We start from the raw sequence: 25,000 nt of genomic DNA on the forward strand, positions 1-25,000 counted from the left end.
ATTTGATTTGATTTAGTGAAATCCAGGTTGTCACGCCAAGCACTGGGCACTTTCGGCCATTAAGCGCTGAAGACAGTAAAAAGAGGGTGTTGGAGTGGTTGGACAGCAAGAAAAGAGATCCAGAAAATATAGCTGGAGCACAAGGATCTAAAGGTGAAACTGGGAAAACCGCGTAGTTGCAGTGAGAAGTGATAGAGAGGTTGGACGGCAAGATTGAAGACAGGTTGCGGGAATGGAGGTGAACTGCAAGACAGAAGTGAGTGCAGCTAGGGACCGAGGGGACGCTGCAAATATTTTAGGACTGCCCAATTAGTTCCTCATTGGACAGGTAGGTATCGTTCTCAGCTAGCACTCTGCTGGTCCCGCGTTCGATTCACCGACTGGCCAATGAAGAATTAGAGGTATTTATTTCTGGTGATAGAAATTCATTTCTCGCTATAATGTGGTTCGGATTCCACAATAAGCTGTAGGTCCCGTTGCTAGGAAACCAATTGGTTCTTAGCCACGTAAAATAAATCTAATCCTTCGGGGCAGCCCTAGGAGAGCTGTTAATCAGCTCAGTGGTCTGGTTAAACTAAGGTATACTTAAAGGACTGCCCAAAATGCACCACGTAGGCACTGTCGGCACTAGCCCACTAGGGGAGAGTTCAGTCGAGCTTTTTGCTGAACGCCACAAATTATACTGACATTTTACGTCAAAGGTGAACGATATTTTTAAATGCTCTATTGTCAATCTCATATTTTTATAGAACGTAAATTGAAAATATACTGTCGATAAAAATGTTCCTATTTTGACATTAGACAAGACTGATGAGTGAGCTATCGGAAAATGTTAATCTATTCTTTAAAATGTTAATATATATATATATATATATATATATATATATATATATATATATATATATATATACAGTATGTATTATGTATGTATGAATGTATGTATATACATGTGTGTGTATGTTAAATAAGGTCATGTCTCTTCGATCGCTTTCGGAGAATTGGATTAAGAGTGTGTATGTATGCATACACGTACATACACACACGCATGTGCACCCACACACACACACACACACGCACTTTGATTTCTACATAGTCGATGTCATGTAATTATGATACAGATTACTAACAGTGACAATGATCTATTGTTTACGCCAAGAGTAATGTGATATTTTATCTGTTTACCTCCCCTGTCATCCCATAAGGTTGATTAATCATTCTGGCAAATTGTCGGACATGTTGATTTTCACCATGGCAACCATTTAGAGTAACCGAAACGTCTCTAATTAGATAGCTAATTGAACTACAGCGTGCTGCTGGTACCACCAAATTCATTTGATTTACCCGGTGATAATGAGTTAGGTAAATGAATTTTATTAGGTTTGCCAGCATCGGGTCCTTTAATCAAATGTTTTGTTCTGTAGGGTTAATTACTTATGGCCAATTTCATCCGATTTTGTTTTTCTGATCCCAAATGACGACAGTTCTCTTTACGAGCAGATGACCTGGATTATGCTGTAAGGTCATGATAATTTATATTGTTCTGATGGATATAGTGTGTCTGGTAAGCGTAATTTAATTACAGCTTTATTTATCGATGAGCAAAGTATCGATAGTTGAAATGTTCCTAGCTTGGGTTAGAATGATAATGAATGTAGCATTTTATTTTATAACTCCACTTGGATAACAAGTTATGTTCTAATTAACCCTGTAATTCGTGATATTTCCTCTCAGTTTGATGTCATAGCAGTTCTTCGACATAAAAGTCTTTGACAGCCACGCATGCAGGTAGAACTTCCTTGTTGGTGGGGGATTTGAGATTTCTAATGTATACTTAAACGGTAAAAATCAGGATTAGTAGTGTGTTGAGTTCTAGTTAATTCTATCAAAAGTTATTTCAAGTAAACCTGGATGTATCTATTGTTCGGGCTTCGTCTTGTAGGATAAAATTGACTTGGAATTGAAATATTTTTCCTCTTGGAAAGATTGCTGGGAAGATAAAATGGTAGGCAACACCTTAATTTATGATCGAAACTTTTGGGTCCTTGGGCTTGTACCATTTTGCTTTTCCAGTCAACTTGAAGTGATTTCATCTGGTTCGGCTTTGCTGACGTACTTATTGTTCCCCTCCTGTCTGAGTATTGAGACAGTAATTGTTAAACTAGTCTGAGCAAAATACGCTGTTTTCAGAATGAATCAAAACGCTAAAAGTGTTTAATTAATATAGATCATTATTTTAATGCTGGAGATTTATCTTTTTTGACTGTAATTATAGAACACTAATTGTTTTTAGTGTGATAGTAATAATACGTTACCATTTGCGTTGTCAGGTTTTTACTGTTGTGTTACAGTTTACTAACAAGCATCATTTGGTACATTAACATGTCCGCATTCCATTAAATAATTATTATGTTTTGAGTATATATCGTGCAAATGTATAAAAAAATAATACAAGACATTGTTGCCGACTTACAAGGCTAAATATTCCCTAAAAATTGAAGTAATCAAGTATTCTCACATCTGGCAGTTTTGACCAACCTTTACCTCCCATTCTCACTTGTTCACTTTATTTGCATTTGTTCCGATTTTGTCTTTATTGTATTTGCAGAGGAAAGGAATGTTGATTACTTGTTCTTCCAAGGACACCAAACCTTATAACATAAGACAGACAATTAAGAAAGCCTTTGATATATCTTGCATTTTATGGAAGATGTTTTTAATGAGAAATGGTTTCATTTGGAAATCTCTGTATAATGAGAGCATTGGTAATTTGTTATTGTTGATGCATTTTGAAGTCTTTTTTTTATCGTTGCTAATTACTGTGCGATGGAGGAATGGTAATTTGTTGCCGTGAATCTTTTTTGATCGTTCGTAATTACACGTAGATAAAAAATGTCCACATACCATAAATTGCTAATCGTTTTCGCCACTAAATAAGGAATGAGGCTCTTTGTAACACATATATATCTTATGTTTATTTTGGCTGAAAGTTTGGTTGGTTTTATTTCACTGTAGAATATTATCATACAGGATTTTAAAGGATCCATTTCATCAGATTATACGCTTGTGTGTTCATAAAGGTTTTCATATTTTATTTTTGTTTTTAAAAGGCAGTATATCTTAGAACTTTATGTAACTGAGTTTGACACTATCCTTTGAAATACTCATTAACATAAAACTAGCGACAATTACATTATTGCATTATTCTTCGTCTCATTTCTATTCGAAAACATCACTTTCGATTAAGTTCACATAGTAAAGAAATTTCTTACAATTTTAAACGAATATCATTTATTCCTCATCTTTCCTGCGTGTTAGAATAACTCATCCAGGCCTGACAGAAGGGAGCTTTCTGTTTCCAGTTTTGGTAATTTCAGTGCTCTTTTATGGTCATCACACTCTTACATGTTGAACGTGGGTAAATTTAAAACTTTTGTACTGGAAGCTAATTACTTGCTTTGATCTGCAAAAGCATTCGCTTGGTTCACCCGTACAGTGCTATGTTAATGGAAGAAAATTCTTGAAGTGTTCTTGAGAACTGGGCCAACAAATGATTCAGTGAAATGCTTGCCAATAAATGACATAAAATTTATTGGAACATCTCAGTATCCCGAGCCACCGTTTAATGGGACTAGATTAAGGGTTTGCTGTTCAGCTGGAAACATTTGCCGTCGCGTCGTTGCTTGTTTGAGGAGGATAAGGCAGTCTGGCAATATCAACAAATACCAAGATTCAGGTTGTGTACCTTAGATCAGCATCTTCTCCTTCAATGAGCAAAGAGTCATTGAGAATCCGATTTGAGAAGTTTGTTGGAATAACAGATTCTAAATAATCCCTTTGGAAAACTGGCTGGGAATATGGGTTAGCTCGGAAATAATTTTATCTAGAAATAAAAGCAAGTAGTTGTGCATTGGCTAGGTATGTAACTTACTGACTTACTAGATTTACTAAGAGAGTAAAATGCAAAAAAAAGAGTAAATTCGTTGAATTTGAGAAGTTTGTGAAATGTCTGTCCGTTAGAGAGATTTTTAAACATTTTATTTCCAGTTAGATCTGTGTAAGGACTATAACCACTGGTAGAAGGAGTTTTTTTTTCGCAGTTTTGTAACGGGTATAATTCGTTTATAAAAGCTGTGAAACATTTTACAGATAAATACAGTTGCTTTACATCTCAAGCTGAAATGCAATTTTGCAACTTGATAAAAAGTGCCATAGTTCTTGTAATTCCAAACGTATTATCTACACTATACTGTGAGGACTTTGGACTGAGGACTTAACGAAATATAATTTTGAGTGTAGTTAACTACAGGAAATGCAAGAGGGAACCCTAAGACATTACTGGGATAATGATGAGTTATTACATAGCCATCGTAAAATATTTGTAGAATGCCGTCTACCTAATGGCGATGGGAGTTGTTTTGAAAAATACAGACTTACCATTTTCTCTTTGACTGAACAGTGCCATATAAGGGTTTAAAAGCTGGATGGAATACATCAGAGTACTGTCTAAAAACTGACGTAGATTACAGTAAATTGGGTGAAAATTAGGTGAATTATATTATAGTCGGCTTTTTAAGCTGACTGTCAATATCATCAGTCTATATCATTACGTCGCTATGGGGTGTGAGCAACTAGGTTCTTCCAATCAAGATTAGCTTCAGGGGTATCGATAACGGATATTTACCTTTAGCTTAAAAAATACAGATACAGTATAGCTATTAGGGGTTAAATTAGGAAAGATGGTACTGTAACTGTGTACTGTAACATTTCTAATGCCATCCAGGTTCCAACTACGTCATATGTGAGTTGTTGTATGTTAGATGTTATGGATTTCACTTATGCTGCGTAATTGACGGGATGGAATTAGATTATCTCAACTGGATGCAAGAAAGATAGAAACGAGTAAGTTTCCGAATAGGTTTCCCGGATGTTAACCCAGTGCGTCGCTTTCCGTTGTATGAAATACGTAATCTAGGAATCTGATGCTGATGCCTACATTAGCCCGTTGTATTTTATGAGCTTTCGTCCAAGTAACATGCAGTGATTGCTTAAACGATGCTAATCTTTTGCATTAAAAAAAAAAAGTACAGACAAACAAAGTAGATATTTTTCCATACTATTTTTGAGTAGTTGTATCAGTTCCGGGAACAGTTCAGAGCAGGCAGAAATGATTATCTCTGCTGCACTTAAAAGGTATTGCTTGCCGTCTTCTAGGGAGTGATTATGTTGGTAAAACATTTTACTGAGGACGAGACGAATTAAATCTGTCTGTGCCTTCAAGTTAACAAGTCCAGTTAATCTCGCCTGCTTTTCCCGAGACCAAGACTGCAGCCTGCGTCCTCCCTTGTTTTTCTTTTTTTTTTTTTTCGTATTTAGGAAGTCTTAGTTTCTTTTATTGAAGAGATATAACGGATATATATCTCTTGCGTAGTTATTTGCATAAATTGCACTAAATACCTGCAATGTAAGGCCGTGTCCTCTGGGTACAATGATCAGCCTTCTTTGTCTATAGGTTAGAATGTTATTTATACCACTCTTATATTTTTATCTGTTAATTAGCCACTGTATTTTTACCCCTTTCTGTTATACTTGCATCTTATCTTTTATGTATTGAAATATTTTTGTCGACATCTGTATGATATTTTTACATAAAAATTTTTTCATGCTTTACTCTCACAAGATTGCTTTGTGAGGAATTGCAAAATGTCCTTGGTATAGAGAACGTATTGCCAAGAACAATGATAATAAAGCACTCACAGGAAAAACAAAGCATTTAAGTTTGATGGCCTACGTTTGGTTATGAATTTTAAGTAGCATACATTTATGTAAGCCATTAGCTAATATATATATATATATATATATATATATATATATATATATATATATATATATATATATATATATATATATATATATATATATGTGTGTGTGTGTGTGTGTGTGCGTGTGTGTATCTGTATGTATTAAAGTATTTGATATTACTATGTAAATCATCACATACGTAAATATCGTTGAAATGATTTACATTTAGAAGAGCAGCTATCTTCGAATGTACGCTTATTCAACGTCAGATATGTTTAATGGGCAAGCAGTACGACGGGAAAGGTTAGTTTGCTTGTCGTGTTTATAATTAATGATGCATGAGTTGGGACTTCCGCCATTTAAACAGTATCGTTGGAATATCGCTCATTTTAGGGATATTAACATACATTCTGTGTTATATATTTATACACATACATACATACATTATATATATATATATATATATATATATATATATATATATATATATATATATATATATATATATATATATATATATATATATATATATATATATATATATACACATACATACACGTGCATACATCGCACATCCCGGATGTTCAAGGATTATGCGCCGACGACGTTTATTGTTTAGTGGTTACTCTCCATTCACATAAATTATATGTATATATACTATGTATATATATATATATATATATATATATATATATATATATATATATATATATATATATATATATATATATATATATATATATATATATATATATATATATTATTGTATGTGTGATTTCAGCAATATTTTTCAAATAGAAAGCCATGAATAACGAATTCATGATACTCGTAAATAACTGACGCCATATCACTCAAAGGCTATTATTCTCGACAAGTGTACTTATTCTAACCAGGATTCGAACCCATGCCTCTTTGGGTTGGTTCTAAGATGATAGTAAACTTATTCTTTTATCTCTTAATGGTTAAATGAAAAAGTGTTCTGCCACCCTAGTCCCAACACATAAAAGCATACGGTCAAATGTTGATCAGGACAGGCGCTTTTTCATTTATAATGCCTTTCGGTGGAAGTTATTTGCTATGTAAAGTGAAGTTGATATTAATGGGTTATTTATAGCTAAATTGAAATAATGAGGTAGGTACGCGTAAAAGTAGTGACAAAATATCATAAAACCAGAAGTATATTTGTATTTAAATATATCCATTTGATTTTTCAGTCTTAATAACAAACAGTGATAATGTTTTTGGTGGTTTATGGAGATATATTTTCGATGATTTTAAATGGTTTTGTTGCTATATCAGTAAATATGTCCCTTTTACTTTTGTTGGCCATTGCAAGATTTTTTTCACTGGCTGTTGTTATAGATTTATTGATAACATCAGAATAAAAAATAGAAACTTAAAATAGCCAGATATAGCCAAATAGAGTTTTTCTTTTAGTGTCCGCACAGGTCCTCATCAAATTTATATTTCCAAAGTGTTTGTCTTTTAGTGTCCGCACGGGTCCTGGTCAAATTTATATTTCCAAAGTGTTTCATTTCCTTTGTGTTTAATTTTTATGGGTGAAATTTATATATTTTATTATAGGGGTCCTTATACATTCCATGCTCTTATTCCTTACATTTCGCTGTCTAGTCCTCTATATTTGTTTCATTTCCCTTAACCCCTTTCTGGTGCTCAGCCATGTTCATTTTACGCGTGTTAACGAGCGTCGTCAGTCCCCGCTGCCTAAAGAAAGTCTTCGAGAGACAAGTGCCAGCTGATGATAGACATCTCTGTTGATCTTTCCCTGATTGGACATGTTTCCTCATTAACTCCTAATTATGCTGAAGTGTAAGGAAAGAGATGCTACATGAAAGCTTCTCTCTCTCTCTCTCTCTCTCTCTCTCTCTCTCTCCCGTTTTTATCCAGTCGCCAGTGTTCATTTGCAGCCTTTCATTTCACAGCCCTATTTGAATTTGATCGTCACGAGTGACACTTCATAACACAGTATATTCATTACGGGATACTTGTTTGATTTCTGATTCTGTCCATCCGCCTGTTATTCAGTGCATCAATATGATCATCATTTGAAAGGAACTAAATTACTGGGGCACCATTTGAGTAGACGGTTGTAGATGTGCAAAGAGCATTTGTCTTTTTACGTTTATTTGACTGTAGAATTGTTAATATATTTACTTTTATTATCATTACATTGATTGATGTTAAAATTAATACCGTTGTTGTTAGTAGCATTTGTAGATTTTCTCCCTTTAGATCAAAGTCCCAACTCCCTTTAAACCTTTTTTTTTACATAAGTTTTAGATTTATCGTTATATAAGAAAAGCTCACCAGGATTTGATTTAATGTAAGGAAATTCAGCAATAAAGTCAAGCACCGGGGCACTTTCAGCTAGTCAGTGCTTAAAAGGGTGAAAAGATGGACTTTGAAGAAAGGAAGCGGGACTGGAGGTCAGGTAAAAGGCTAAAGATTGGGTGTAGTTAGCGGTAAAGGGACGCTGCAATCTGTAGGAATGTCTACAGTGCACCACATAAGGTTCACTGACGACACTACTCCCTACGGGGAACCTCACCTGGAGGTTAAAGAGATTAAGCAAATTAGTTTAAACTTCCCCATGAGTCGATTTTTCGATGCCTGTAAGAGCCGGTGAGGAAGTTTGCTTCCAAACAACATTTACTCTACCCTTGAAGTGACCGATTCTATTCAGATACTACTTACCTGTAATTTTTTTCCTCTTATTTATTATATGTTTGTCAAATAAGAAACTACATAAAACTTGTTTTATTTTTGAATTGAGTAAAATTGCTTGACCTATAAATGTAAAAGTTCCTATTATGGAATACGGTTGATATTCATAGTTGAAGGTTTAACTAGTTACATTTGGACAGTTGGCTACTTTTCCGGTCCCACTCCACCGAAAGCGCTACTTGGGATCCGCAAAATCATTTGTTCAATAGAAAATTTTGTTGAGACAGTGAAGAGTCATACGGCCCACTTCATAATGTATAATTTTTAAATCCACGCAATCATAACATACTGTAACGCTCTGGAAAAAAAAGTCATCAGTGTTTTCCTTCTTAATTTCAAGTGGTACCTCACTGTAAAATTTTGGGGCTGCCAATTTGAAGGCTGTGAAGCGAACTTTCGAAGTGTTTCGTGAGTCCAATAACTTGATACCATATGCAGCTAGTTTTCCCTGTCCATATGCACAGCAAATTTTTCAAATATTTCAGACATCCGGTCTTGAAGGCTTGCTGGGTCATTATATATTTTAATCTTGCCACTATGTGATGGATACCGTTTCAATAGTCGGCTCTGTTAATTGAGACCATTAATGACATGTAAGAGAAGTCAGTTATGTTTCATAAAGTTTTTGACGATAGCGACAATTTCTGCTTTTGGTTGTTAATACTTAGGACCAAGGATTTCGGACGCGGGGAGATATATGAATAATAATATTCCTGGGAATTATATGAAGACGCGATACTAGGTTAGAGGTGTGTTCATTTTCATAAACATTTTGCATAATTTTTCATTCTGATGTAGTTCAGTAACTTACTTCATTTTATAATCTAAAAAAATAATTTAAATAAAGGTAACTGGTTGTGTCTTTTGCGTCTGGGGTAGATATCCATCTTCGACTCATTAGATATTTAAGTTGGCATGAGTCGTGTGTTTCCTTGGGTCATTTTTGGTAATAAAAAATTGGCAAAATCTTGGAACGTACGAGAGAGAGAGAGAGAGAGAGAGAGAGAGAGAGAGAGAGAGAGAGAGAGAGAGAGAGAGCTTCATTTATATCCAAATTGCCAGTCACAGATGTTGTAAGCTGTGGTCAATGTCGAGTATTTTCAAGATACTTTTATTTATATGGAACCTACTCGGTGACTTTTTACTGGATATGGTATTTGTAACGTTCTCGATTTTCTCCCACATTTCGGGTACGCTTGTCACTAAAAGTCTTGGGCGTGGGCGGGGACGGGGGCAGTGGCGGGGGTGTTGGGTCATATTAAGGAACCATACCTTTCGTAGTGAGATTCGATTTCACGCAAGATAAGTAAGGGCCACATGAAACCAAACTGTTCTGCCACGAGTAACTTAAAAGATCATTGTAGCTAGAATAAATTATTGCTGCTTAGCTGCATTTATTTTATTGCGGACTTCTCTTTAGTGGAAGTGCGTGCTAACAACTCGCCTATATTTGTCATTTCATGGGAAAAAGTCAAAATCTATTCTGCTTCTTTATTATTCTATATTATTATTACAATTGTTGCGACGCGTTTCGACTCTTCTGTCATTCTCCAGCGGGGACAAAGGACTGGCAGTTTATTCAGTTTATAAAGCGGGGGTATTCGAATTCTATATTATAAAAATTTCTGCGGCGGCTCGATTCTGTCATTCATTATTTTTGCCGGCTACATCATCGGTAGTTTGGCTGCTATTGGGCTCGGATGAATGACGTCATTATCTACTTCTGTCGTAGTCGGGGATTGTCTCGAAGGGCGCCTCGCTCATCAGGCATCTCCATTTTCAGGGTTGTTTTTCTTCTGGGGTTCTGATTATTCTTCTTAAATGGGTGAGCGATGCCTCCTGGTCTCTGAGGAGCGTAGCAGGCGCAGACGTACCATTATTATTACGGGCGTGGTTCATGATGGCACCCTCCTGGGCGAAGACTCACCCTGCACCCGTGATCTTATTTTCAAGCAGAAGAATGGTCTTTGAAAAGATTGAATGAACGATGCGTCTGTCTTCCTGCCACGCCCAGGAGGGTGCCATCAAACAGGACATTATTTTTGTCATTATACAAAATTAATTTAATACTTCGTCTGCGCCTGCTAGAGGCGCTCCTCATTGCCGAGAGAAAACCAACAATGAACACGACGCAGGAGGCATCGCTCCTACCCACGAATTTAAGAAAATAAGAAATTTTATTTTCCCCGACTACGATTAGATAATGACGTCATTCATCCGCACAATGACAAAAATGAAGCCGGCATGACATCACGCAAAGGTGGTTTACACGAAGATTCATTCGCCGCAGAAAAAGCTGACTCTTCATCGTCAATAACTAGCTCCTGCATCCAACTGTATAGAATAATAAAGACTTTTGTTCTCTGAAGAGAAGTCCGCAGGAAAATGAAAAAATTTCTGAAGCAGCAATAATATTTAGAATTAAAAGAGGGTCTGCTGCCAAATTATATTTATTATTATTATTATTATTATTATTATTATTATTATTATTATTATTATTTATTATTAAAAATTATTAGTGGTCTCTTATGCCATCATTATTATTAATTACTCACCCCTGAATTATTTTATGGTCTTTGATAAAGATGAAAACTTTCGACAAACAGGACATTATTTGTCACTTAATTTTACTTCTTAATGTGCTGAATTTGGGAAAATAAGAACTTTTATTTTCCTAGTATTTGCTGTGGCTAACAATGACAAATAAAGACGAAAAGTGGTTTACACATTCATTAAAAAGGTCTTCATCGTCCATAACAACATCAATAACGACTTTTGTTCTCTGGGCCGCAGTGAATTTCACCGTTATTGTCTTGCTAAAACTTATTATTATTATTATTATTATTATTATTATTATTATTTATTATTAGTGTAATGGAGAAACTCAGTATACAATTGAACGTTCTGTATTATTATTATAATTAATATTATTATTACTTTTATTATTGTAAAATGGAGAAACTCAGTATACAATTGAAAGGGCTGAAATTACAAAATAACTGGAGAAAGTCTCTTTTGAAATTACACATTCTGAGAAGAAATTAATTAACAAAACGATCTAATGCAGCGTTCTGATATGCATATAATCAGAAATACTAAGTGCCTGAATTTACAGCCAAAGTCTGTTTCATCAGCTGTTATTTTCATCTTTAGATATTCAGCGTCACGCTTGCAAACATTCATAGGGAACAGTATTTCCCTTATCAGTCATACAACCTTAAATTGTATGATTTTTAATTGTTAAAGAAATGCCGTATATATGACATTACTGTTTAAATTAATTCTCATTTTAATTGGTCAAGTTAATTATATTAAATGTAGTAATAATATTATGAGTAGTAGTAGTAGTAGTAGTAGTAGTAGTAGTAGTAGTAGTGTTAAAGTTATTATAGCTTATTTTCCTCATTGTATAGCATTTCATGCTCAATCGTCTGAATTCCCCGAAGAGTTACTTACACATCTCATGGAGTCATTAGTCCACAGTACCATGTTAGGACTGAGAGCCACGCAGTGAGAACATCCATTTTGTTGATACTTCATGCATTACTCAGAAATTACAATACAAAATGAGGATTAAGAAAACAGTTGGAACCTGATTAACTTAATGGGTAATTTATATTCAACTTGAGTTAGCATGTGATATACATGTATGTGGCCTTGTTATCACTAGCATTGTTATTGGTGTATCTATTGTTGTTCACCAAGAGCATATTGTCTTATGGGACGAGAATGAAAGAACACCTTCTGATGAATATATTACTCTTATTTGGAAAAAAGAGAAATTCATGATAAAGAATGGAGTAACACCGTACACCATCGTAGGGGGCTAGTGGCGACAGTGCCCCTCATGTGGTGCACTGTACGGATTACTTAAGGCTCTTTGCCGCGTCCCCTCGGCCCTTAACTGCAACGCCTTTCATACCTATTGCTGAATAGACCATACTCGTCTGACACATGGGCACTTAATGAGCAGCCCTAGTGGCCCGGCTCCCGAGTGCTCAGAGTGCAAGGTGATAATAACGGTCAGACATGTGTTATGTGAGTGTCCAAAATATGACCAACAACGACTGTCAACTTTTGGAAACAAATCAATGGAGGAAATTTTGTTCGAATCTTTTACATTTTCAGTCGTTCCGATTTTGATATTCATGAGGAACTGTAATTTAATTAATAAAATGTAAAAATAAGTAAATAATAAAAACACGAAAACCCTTATAGCATTTGTCGAATTTAAAAAAAAGCAAAATTTTAAAATATTACTTAACTTATATTCTGAATTTTAATATAACTTTTTAGTGTGCATGTAAGGAAGCATGAGTAAATGTATTTATTGTTTGGATGTGTTCCAGAATGAGAGCATGTGCCTTGTGCAGTTTTTAATTTAATTTTAATTCGTTCATCATTATACTGAATGATCTACTGGGTCCTAGTGCTTGGCCTCAGGCCTAGACTGGTATTTTAATCTAATCCTTGGGCCAGCCCTATGAGAGCTGAAAGTCAGCTCAGTGGTCTGGTTAAACTACTTTAATAATAATAATATACATCCGTTCATTTGATCTTTCTTCCATCGAACTATCCACCCTCTCCTAACAAGTGTTTCATAGTACAACTGTGAAGGTTTTCCTCGTGTTACACCTTTAAAACCTTATTAACTCAATTTCCCTTTCAGGGCTGAATGACCGCATAGGTCGCAGCCCCTAGCCTTGGGCTTAAATTTTATATTCCAATTCCAATACCGAACACGTGTCATAGCAAATATGTGCAAACAAACCAACAAACGATAAATATTCATAAATAAAAAGTGGTTGAGAAAAAGCGAAGAAAAAGCAGGCAATTCTCCAATTACGAACGTTATCGTGACGCATTCCTTACCCCCGTCCATCATTTGTGCTGCACACTGAAGCGGTCCTATTTTGAAACAGAAAGCAGCGTCGTATCATACCACCTGAATGGGCTTCATAACAAGTAATGCTCCATGGGAATAAAAAGCTTCCAAGCCTAACGAATTCGACACACATCATTAGTCGCTATTTTAGTAAGGGTGATCATTGAAGCATAACAGTGGACCTTTTTTTTTCTTTCTTTCTTTTTTGTTGCACAACAGGATTTGATCGCCCGTGTTTTCTTTCCAGCTGAATTGGAATATCTGGTCGCTGACGTTTCCAGGGCAAGACAGGTACTTGTTTACGTATGTCACACACACACACACACACCCACACATGCTGAGCGTAACTCGTATAGATTTTTATTTTTTATGTTTTTCTTTTTCGTATTTAGATAAATTGATTTGGTAAATTTTATATATACATGTATGTATGTATGTTTGTATGTATGTATATATATATATATATATATATATATATATATATATATATATATATATATATATATATATATATATATATATGTATATATAAGGCCTATATATAATGTATATAAAGGGAATAAGTACAAATGAAAAGGGAATGCTTAAAAATAATGTCCCCAAGCCTTTTCGTGTTTGAGTACAGTGCACATCTTCAGAAGAGGGACAAAACATTTCCAGCAATTAAAAAAAAAAATAGTAAGAAGGGAAACCAAAAGTCAGGCATTTGACTTCCATGCTTACTGTTTTTGTTGTTTCTGGAAATATGTCATTCCGCTGAGTATGTGTATCTCATAAATGCATAAGAGCTTTTGAGATACACTCTTTGGCTTTGTCCTACATTTTCATTTGCTGTATGTGTGTGTGTGCGTACGTTATTACAGCATATATATATATATATATATATATATATATATATATATATATATATATATATATATATATATATATATATATATATATATATATATATGCAGTGAATTACTTATCTGGGAGTCAGTCGACTGTTGTAGGTAACGATCGGTTGGAGAAGGTGGTAAAGCTTGCCACTATAATCCGAAATATTTTGTGAGAATTGGTGAATAAACTCCGAAACAATTTTCCATCTGGTTGTGTTTGAAGTGGAATAATTTTTTTTGTCAAATTTGTTGCCACCAAGAATGAAAAGAAGACAGATGGCGTTCGTCTTCGTCTGTCGAGAAATGAATTTGCAAACATTCTTTGATGTCCTAGTGTGAAATGTTTATTCTGAGACATTGTAATATAAATGTAAATGATTCCGCTGGCTTTCATTTTTTCTTATTTAGTTTTCTTAATTGTTCTCTATGTCCTCCTCTCCCTGTGTCTTTAGTGAAAGCAAAATGTTCAAATAAATTTACTTCTTATTTGGGAGAAAAATAAATGAGCATTGTTATTATATGTTAATTTTTCGCTGTTAAAAGTCGAGACCAATGACTCATTAAAGATTCATCCTTGATTGAAAAGAATACCAGTGGAGCTATGAAAACACATTCACGCCTCGTGACACAACGTCGTTGGAAAAGGGGCGATATCCGGCAATTTTATAACACGTATTTTTTGGAACGGTCAGGAAAGCGACACGGAAATGTAATTTTGTAGATTTTCCCATCTCTCTCTCTCTCTCTCTCTCTCTCTCTCTCACACACACACACACACACACACACACACACACAAATGCGTTGAAGTAAAGATTGGTTTGTATGGTAAAGTAAAGGAATGAATCACATTTCTGAGGTGAACAAATTATCCAACAGTGCTTGAATTTGGTAATTATCAATCCGTAATTGCTTTTCAATTGGAGTGGATGGATCCTTGTGTAGTAGGGGTCTTCAAACCACAAATGCATCATTTTTAGAAAAAGAATGAAGGAAAAGACTGTGAAAAGTGAAAGCACGGAAACTTTTTGTGATAGAAGCGCAGATTGATGTCCTTTTAACGAACCGTTTCAAAACTTAAACTTCCAAGTTCGCGTAGAATGTTTTTGAACAGACACATAAAGCAAACCTCATTCGTCATTGTGATAGGTGACGTGGCCTCATATTTGCCGTTTTACTTTTTTACTTGTAGCCAACACTATTTGTGTGTTTGGTGTTTCTCTAAAGGTACTTGTAGTTACCATTTTCAGTAAAAGGATTATCAGGGTCTAGGTTATGTAGACTTTTATTCTCTAGTGCGTTGGGTTGAAAATTATTAGTATTATATTAAACAAGCTTTAACTTATTCCTCGCACGTAATGTCGCTTGCAGAAATTTCAGATTCTGCTGGAAAACTACCCAGTCTCAGGGTCTGGTCATTGTGAGGTTTGGTGTGAAGCTTCGTTATTTGTTCCAGTCACAGAATTTTTCAGGTCACCCTCTCATGACTTTAATTTTATTTATACGATGGATATTTCCCTCAAGTTTTATTTGACCTTACTGATCTAACTGTAATGTCAATGAACTTACTAGGGTGAGTGTTGCGTAATTTGTTTAATAGGCCAATTATTACTATGGTAAACGATTGTGGCTTTTGTTTGCGGTTATATGTAGAACTGTTTGGGAATAGTGAAGAGAAACTGCTGAGACGAGTGGAAGAGTTTGGACGCCTTTTATTGCCTTGGGGTCTGATACAAAAACTTGTCGCATACTTATCATCTTTCTCTCTCTCTCTCTCTCTCTCTCTCTCTCTCTCTCTCTCTCTCTCTCTCTCTCTCTCTCCCCGTAAATGTGCTTGTACTTATATATATATATATATATATATATATATATATATATATATATATATATATATATATATATATATATATATATATATATATATATATATATATATATATATATATATATATATATACTGTATATATATGTATATATATATTATATATGTTATATGTATATATTATATATATATTACATATATGTTATATACATATATTATATATGTATATATATATATACTAAGCACATCAGGAACGAACCCCAGTCTTTCAAGTGAGAGTCCAGGGCGTTAGCAGTTCCTGGACTTTCACTTGAAAGACTGGGGTTCGGTCCCTATGTTAGTAATTTTATTTCTGTGAAACACGTTCTCAGTTGTTAATGAATGAATGATTTTAAGTTATCAGGCGTCGTGACTTCTGTGGTCATTGACGCCGTTCCCAGTTGTTAATTTCCATATTATATATACATATATATATATTATATAAAATGTGTACACACATATATATATATATATATATATATATATATATATATATATATATATATGTATATATGTATGTATATATATGTCTGTGTCCGTAGGTACAGAACTGATCGTCTGTATACACAGATAGGTTTCAGCTGGCTTTAAATCTATTGGTAAAAATGTGCATCCAAGCTTGAATCTGCAGACCACAGCAAACATGATATTCTGCAGAGCGGCTCTGACCTTTACACCCTCAAACTGGATTGTATTTTTGTAGTACCGTCACAGAACCGATCAAGGTTAAAGTTACAGTCGTATCATTGTTTTCTTGGGTATTTTCTGTGCACTTGCGTTTTGAAAATAGTTTTTTAGTTAAATTTCCAGAAGTTTTCGGTTTCATTCCAGTGATTCCTCATTTGGTATCTCATGCTCTCAAAATGAAACGAATTAGCAATAATTAATGTTTTGTTTACGAAAGGTTGAATCCACAGAATTGCGGCGTGTACCAAGACTGCGGATTTATGAGATCGAGGACTATATTGTGAAGAATTATTGACAGGTATATGCTAGCAATTATGTACGATACTTCCCCGGGAAGGACTTGATGACATTTGATTTGGTAGAACAAACTCAGATTCTAAAACATTTCCCTTTTGGCATGTTAACATAATTATTTGCAGGCGAATGCGTGTCCCAGTTACCTTATTCTGGCAACAACGTGTGTCTCGATTTAATTTACCCAAGAACTTCCCTCACGGTTCTCCATTCCCCTCAGACCCCCCCCTCACCCCTCGCTGAAAGTGCTGGATATTCCATGCAATCAGGGCTCCAGACCATTTTGACTGGAGATTTGTGTGCCAAAACAGACACATGCAAGAGTTCACGTGTACATATGTGCATGCGCTCTAGAGAAGGCTGTCCTATAAAAGAATCATTGTTGCACGCGTGTACACTTCGCATTGAGAGTAATTTCATCTGAGAAATAAACTAAAATAGGCACACGTTTTCATATAACGCACGCATACCTAAGATCGAAACGGAGAGTTATTTGATCAGAAAATATCTCGCCAAAAGAAGGCAAACTAGCGTAAATCTCTCTCTCTCTCTCTCTCTCTCTCTCTCTCTCTCTCTCTCTCTCTCTCTCTCTCTCTCTCTCTCTCTCTCTCTCAAATCAAATAGATAGTAATCCTGGAGAAATTCGTGGTACTGGGAGGTATACTGAGGTTGCTGTACAAAGGAGGACCTTTACGTTAGCATTTTTGCGATTGTCACAGATATGGGAAACGTGACACTTTGCTTGTAATGGTAATGAGACCCATACCTTTCATAAAGGAACCAAAGACTTGAAACCCAGATTATTGAAGACTGTCTTTTATTATGCCGAATCAAAAGGAATTATTTTTTCTTCTTTCCAAGTCTTGAAAGAATAAATTTACTGTTATGCTATTCTCATGTGTTAAATACACGTTCACTGGGATGGTTCGGACGTCATCAAGGTCACCATGCGTAATTGGTGTCTTCTGATTTCGTATATTAAATAATAATTTCTTTCTGTCCTTTTCCGATGTCGGTGCCTCTCTCTCTCTCTCTCTCTCTCTCTCTCTCTCTCTCTCTCTCTCTCTCTCTCTCTCTCTCTCTCTCAATCTAATTTGTTTTCATACAAATTTTAGCTAAAACCGGGCCACACAAAGTAACCCAATTTATCAAAGTGTAGTCCATCAATTTCAGGCCATTTGTCCTACCTGCAGCTGCGGGAATTTGCCGGAGATTAAAGAGGCTTCAAAATCCATTTGACGCCGCTTCCCCAATTAATAACGGGTTTCCGGTGCCCAGGTGCACTGGGCTCGGATTGCTACAGACATCGGTCGGATGCGATCATTTAGTCCCAAGTAGGGAATAACTGGCTTCTCTCTGTCACACGAATTTGATCTCTAGTCTAACGTATACTTCACTACCATAAGTTTAATGAGTTTGAAGGAAAAATTATGAGAGATAATTGGTGAAGTCTTCAGGATGTGACAAGAGAAATCTACCTTCCCTGTATCGGTATCGTTTGGTATTTAATGGCAATACTGAAATAAGTTTCCTTGCTGGTCTCAGTGCCGTATTAATCTGTGGCCTGCAGATGGCTCAACCAGGCCATTACCTTCTTGAACAGATAGTGAAATGAACTTATGATAATATGGCAAGGTTGCTTGCTATCTTATAAAAAATCGTATTCTTGACATAGTCAGATTTACATTACTTTCCATGGAAACTATGGTAATACCGACCAGAGTATAAACAAGAGGTAAAGTTTTTCAAGCAGTGGACTGACTTTTTCCATAGTAACAGCAGGTGATGGAAGAGAAAGGCCATAAGGTGTATGTAATGGAAGTATATTTTGTTACTGACAAAGATTGATATTTTCAAAAGAATGTCTGTAATTTTGTCTTATATTTTTGCTCAGTCGGTAAGTTTCGTGGATAGCTGGGAATTTTGTCAATATTCTTATGATAAGCCTCACGCTCGGATATAAAAACATAACACTATTTCCTGGAATAGACGTGCCATGGCCACTCAGTGGGTGAACCATTACTTCACGCAAGCGAACCACTGAAATAGCAAGCGTATGGCTGCGAAAAATAAGTCGCGTATGCGACTTTGTCCTAGAGAGTAGACCGTGTTAATGAAAAGTCAATTTTGTTCATAGACTGTTCTGTAAAATATAATTTATTTTGAAAGTTAACACCAGAATATTCAGGCGAAGAGACAAACAGAGAGACAAATATATCCTTGCTTTCTCGTATTTGAAAATGATAGGGTCTGTACGGCCCCAATCAAGGCTTAACTTCTCAATGCGCTCAATCAGAGCCACTTATTGTATCACAGATTGGTACTTCTCTGTTTTATTGGACGTGGAAAATCAGAGATCGGGAACTGTGCTCGGAGAAAATGCTGCAATTATTTCATGTGCATTCTTATTGGCGGCCGCTCATTGCGTTCAATTTGTTTGCTGCACAGTCATTATTTTTGTCATTCACATATTACAGAACAAGCCTAAAGGGACATCAATTCCAAAACAAGCTTCCAAAGAACAGATTGCAGACAGGGAGAAGGAAAACAAGCAGTTAATCCGATAAAAGAAGTACAGCATAACTTAAGGGTGGTCTTGTCTTATGCTTCGCTTCATCAGTATCCTATCTATTGTATAACAGTAGTTTATTAATTGCAGAATATAATACCTTTGTCCATTTCCAGTATAAAGACACCTGCGTCACGTAGTATTGATGGCTTAAAATCATAGATTAATTTAGTTCCTTGCTGGTTATCCAGACAATATATATATATATATATATATATATATATATATATATATATATATATATATATATATATATATATATATATATATATATATATATATATATATATATATATATATATATATATATATATATATATATATATATATATATACATATATATATATATATATATATATATGTACACACACATATACATGTACGTGTACTTGCATACACACACATTTACTTGTATATGTATGATTTTATATATATATATATATATATATATATATATATATATATATATATATATATATATATATATAATGCCTCATAGCTACAGAGCAAAATGAATTACTGGGTGTAGGTCATGACTGCTTTCGGCCATGGCGCCCACTACCTAGTCCAAAGCTCACAGGGGTAAGATTATACGTCAGTGAGAATCTATCAAACCCGAGCAGGGTTAAAAAAATTTTTTTTCCTCTCTCTAAATGGTAGTAATAAATTCAAGGAAGCGAAGAATAGGGTTAGGTTGGCAGGGATGTACTAAATCGTAGTTTCAAACAAAGCAACTCTATCCAGGCTGTTTAATTTTTTAACCCTACGTTAATTTTTTTAATCGGAAATGTTTGTATTCCCTCTTTCGGATATGCTTTCACGTTTTTCCATTATAAATGAAGATATATATGGCAATTGTGTAGTTCACTCACATTTACACATAAATCCAGGTAGATTGTTTCAGCACAATCCAGGATTTAAACTCAGAAATCCCCATAGAATTGACTCTGACGTGGCTAATACAAAATGGATGTAAATATAGCAGTCTTTTTCAAGGGGAAACATATGTCCGGGTGGTTACATGCAGCAGACATTATATCGTTTACAGCTATTATGAAAAGGAAAAAGGAAATTACATTTGAAGACTTATTTTAATTTCTGAGCTTTATAAGTTATCTTTGTAAGTCGAGATTTTTATTTTATTTTCGTAAGCCCATCCTCCCGCATATCAGAAATCACGAGACCCTTTTAGCTTTAGTATTTTACGCAGTTCATGCCAAAAATGCTGCTTTTAAGTTCTGAACATGGAGAATCGGAGGGGGAGGGGGGCCACGTGGTGCACTGTAAGCATTACTTAAGGTTCCTTTTAATGTACCTCCGTTCATATTCTCTTTCTTCCAATTGGCTTTCCGCCCTCTCTAACAATTGTTTCATAGTGCAATAGCGATGTTTTCCCCCCTGTTACACCTTTCAAACCTTCTTACTGTCAGTTTCCCTTTTAGCGCTGATTGACCTCATAGGTCCCAACGCTTTTCTTTTGGCCTAAATTCGAGAAAGAGATTATATAGTCTGTAAAGAGTAAACAAGGAGAGAATAAGATCTCTGAATTTATATATTTTTCATTTTCTTGTGGTGCAAATCTCTTCACCCATTTTCATTCTTTTCATTTTTACTTTTGAAGATTTGAACGTACTCTGCAGTTAAAGCAGTCAAAAGCCCTGAGGCTACTCTTCACAGAATTTTGCCATGATCCTTCGACAAAACTTTTGGGTATTTGAATATTTGGTTCGTTCTTTTTACGCTGCAAGTGTGACACTACAGGACACAATGGCTCCGTTCAGCATTCAGTGCTATGTTCACCTTTTAATATTTATTATGAACCAGATTACTATTAGTGTGAGTGAATTATATATATATATATTTTTTTTTAAGTTTTGATCCGAAATGTATCACACAGATTATCATTCACAATATTTTCTCGTTTGGTGAAAGTTACTGGAAGAGGTGAGGTAGATCAGGGTTTTGTGATATTCTTACTGGATAAGCACATTGCTTAGGTACAAGTGTAAATTTAAATGTATAGGAAAATAGATATCAGGAAACAAGATTATTAAAAATAGATATTAGAATAGATCCTCTATCCAAAGATAGGAACTAAACAAGTAAAAAAGAAAAAAATAGAGGCCGCCTGAGAAAATCATGTCTTACTAAAACGTCATGCGATACATATTGGTCATTGACTCGGCAATTCAGAGACTGTATTGACGCTATTACGGTCTTGATAAATGTGCTCTGGGCCTTGCGATAGGAGGAGAGAGAGAGAGAGAGAGAGAGAGAGAGAGAGAGAGAGAGAGAGAGAGAGAGAGACCCTTGTCGGAACTCTCTTTCTGTATATATATATATATATTTGAAAAAATGTATCTTTTAATAAATTTAAATCACATTGTGTTATTCGCAATGGTTGTGGAGTTAGCATATGTCATTTAGCTGAATTTCTGTTTTACCCTACTTATTACAAGTTCAGTTTAAATAATGGCGACAACGTAAATTGTGTATAAAGTTCCAGAAGAATCAAAGTTAAATAAGAATTTCTTATTCAGTTGCAAAACGTTCATAAAGATTTAATATACCTTTCTAATGATATAGATTTAAAAAGATCTGTATAATATTGATGGCCAAAATTTTAGTCGAAAATTTATAATAAGGAAGAGAGAAAGAGATAACAGTACAAGGAGTTACACAGTCTCAGGCTTCTCTTGATTTTCCTGTCTTGCTTAGGGACCCGGTCTGTACAGATTTCCCATCAGGTGGAGAGGACAGAACGATATAAGCAACGCAACTGCAAAACTAATCACAGACCGTTTGTGCTTTAAAGCAGATGAAGAGGAATGCCATTTTTAAGGTGTTGTAATATAAAAACCATCGCACAACTTTAATCCTCCTCGACACATCCAGGGAGGTGTAAATTAGAGAAATTCATGATATCCTTATTCTTTTAATTTTCGCAATAAAGTTTAGTTACTCCCTTCACCAGATTTTCAGGTGGAGAGGACAGAACGATTGTTGCCAAGGCTTAAAATTTCTTTGATGTTTAGTTTAGTTACTCCCTTCACCCGACTTCTGCTTGTTGCCAAGGCTTAAAATTTCTTTGATGTTTAGTGAGCGAGCTTATTGGAAGCAAAAGGGGAAATTGCGTTTATCTAGTTTATGTACAGTACGTGTAAGGTGAATCATAGCTCTTTAATATTTTACCCACTGATTATCCAACCCGGAAATATGTTTTTATCGCTTCATTTGAAACAACAGTGCATTGATCTAGAAAAACAATTACCTTAAAATCTGTTTTTATTTTTATGAATGATACCGAAGTGATGGTCATAAAAGCCCTTCATGCTGTGTGAATAAAGTATTTCAAAATAATTTACATTGCGTATATTTGCTGGTCTTAGGCCACCGACTTTTTTTTTTTTATTTTCCCCTTTTTACTTTTTTTTAATGAATTATTCTTGCAGAAAGCAAGGATTTTATTTCTTACATTATTATTTTCGTTGTGTATAGAAACTAAAGACAAAATTCATATGAAAGTTCATTTTAACGTCGCCCTTTCTCTATGTACAATATTTATTAAAAGTATGTTATTTTTTATGGCTAAATTATATACGAATATTTATTGAGTAATCATTAGACTTTCAAGTCTGGTTACTTGCTTGATTTATTTCCAAAGCATCAGGAACTTCTTATCTTCCCAGAAATGACATAAAATGGCAAGTAAACTGTTCGATAGTTGTCTAACTGACCTCCCTTACTTAAATCTGCATTCACTCAGTTAACGCAGTGTTTTCAATGATTATATACCTCAGGTCAGATGAATCTTAGGCTGTGAGCTGCATTGCAACTCTTCAATGTATTAAGCTCAAAGACAATATCGTATTATGAAAAGAATCACTCCCTCTTAGGGGAAAGGCACATACACGCACTTTGCACAAACACACACACATATATATATATATATATATATATATATATATATATATATATATATATGTGTGTGTGTGTGTATATATATGTGTATATATATATATATATATATATATATATATATATATATATATATATATATATATATATATATATATAAATTCTTGGTGAATGGGGATGCACTTTTGTGTGCTATTTCAAGACAACAATTGTTTTAAAATAATAGCGCCACTATTACATCACTATTCAGCGAGAATTGCCTACGGTAAAGTGTGTCCCCAAAAAGCATATTCATAATTGTTGTTGACCTTCCTCTACACTCTGCAGTTTCCTCATTCCCTGTCATCAAAGGAATGCATAAATGCAAAAAATTTGCATTCATTCCCTCTGCATGCATGGAGCCCTCTTATGATCCTCTCTCTCCCTACTCTACCCGCCTACACACGCTCGCACATTCAAACACTCACACGCACGCACACACACATGCATGCACGCACGCAAACATGCACCAGTCCCCCTGCATAACAATTTTTCATTCATGTTCCCTGTTACTCTCCCCCGCCCCCCCTCCTCCGCCTGCAGGGTATGACCTGAGGCCGAGGCATCTGGAGTAGCTTAAACGCCTCTGACGAAGGGCTGTAAATTGTCCGAATCTCGCGATCCATAAACACTTCCTTGAGAGGACAAGAGCGAGTGGCTGGGTCAGAGGTGCGTCATTTGTGAAGAGGATACATGTGGAGGTCATGGTTCTTTTTTCTTTGCTTGTTTCTTTGGCATACCCCTTTTTTTAAGTTGATTTTTGTTTGAAATTTACTCCATGTTGAATCGATGTGTTTGAGTGATTTATTATTATTATTATTATTATTATTATTATTATTATTATTATTATTATTATTATTATTATTATTATTATTTTTTGTAGTAAATTACTTCCAACAAATCACTAGGTCACTTCTGCTGTGTCAAGTTCCGAATAAATTTCCTATAAATGAATAGTAGATGCTAACAGAAAGAGTGCAAAATAATCCAGATATAAGCTCGGTATATTTTTTCGTTTCAAAATTTGGTTGAAACAGTAAGTGATAGAGGATAGACTTTGCATCCTTGGTTAACTGCCGGAACTAGCAATAGGGTTAACTTTCATTTTTCCTTACATTGGAATGTGGAATGTTTATGACTTTGCTAATTAAGTAGTATTTTAAATAAAATCTTTGAATTTTATTGTTTACAAACAAACCAAACTAATATATCTTTACTGTGTTTTGGGACCCCATTTTCTCCACTTTCGTTAACAGACTGAAGCAAGTTTAAATACTGTACCCAGTTAAAATATAAAACTGGGTGAGGCAAGTCTTGAAGCTAATAA

The 25,000-nt window shown here is 34.9% G+C and overlaps 1 protein-coding gene across 1 annotated transcript in view; it reads left to right on the forward strand.

Moving 5' to 3' along the window:
• Window positions 1–25,000, forward strand: part of LOC136838665 (glycine receptor subunit alpha-4-like) — an 825,852-nt gene that overhangs the window by 457,851 nt on the left and 343,001 nt on the right. The window lies entirely within an intron of this gene.

Source organism: Macrobrachium rosenbergii, chromosome 5 (assembly GCF_040412425.1).
Source record: "Macrobrachium rosenbergii isolate ZJJX-2024 chromosome 5, ASM4041242v1, whole genome shotgun sequence".
Taxonomy (NCBI): Eukaryota; Metazoa; Arthropoda; class Malacostraca; order Decapoda; family Palaemonidae; genus Macrobrachium; species Macrobrachium rosenbergii.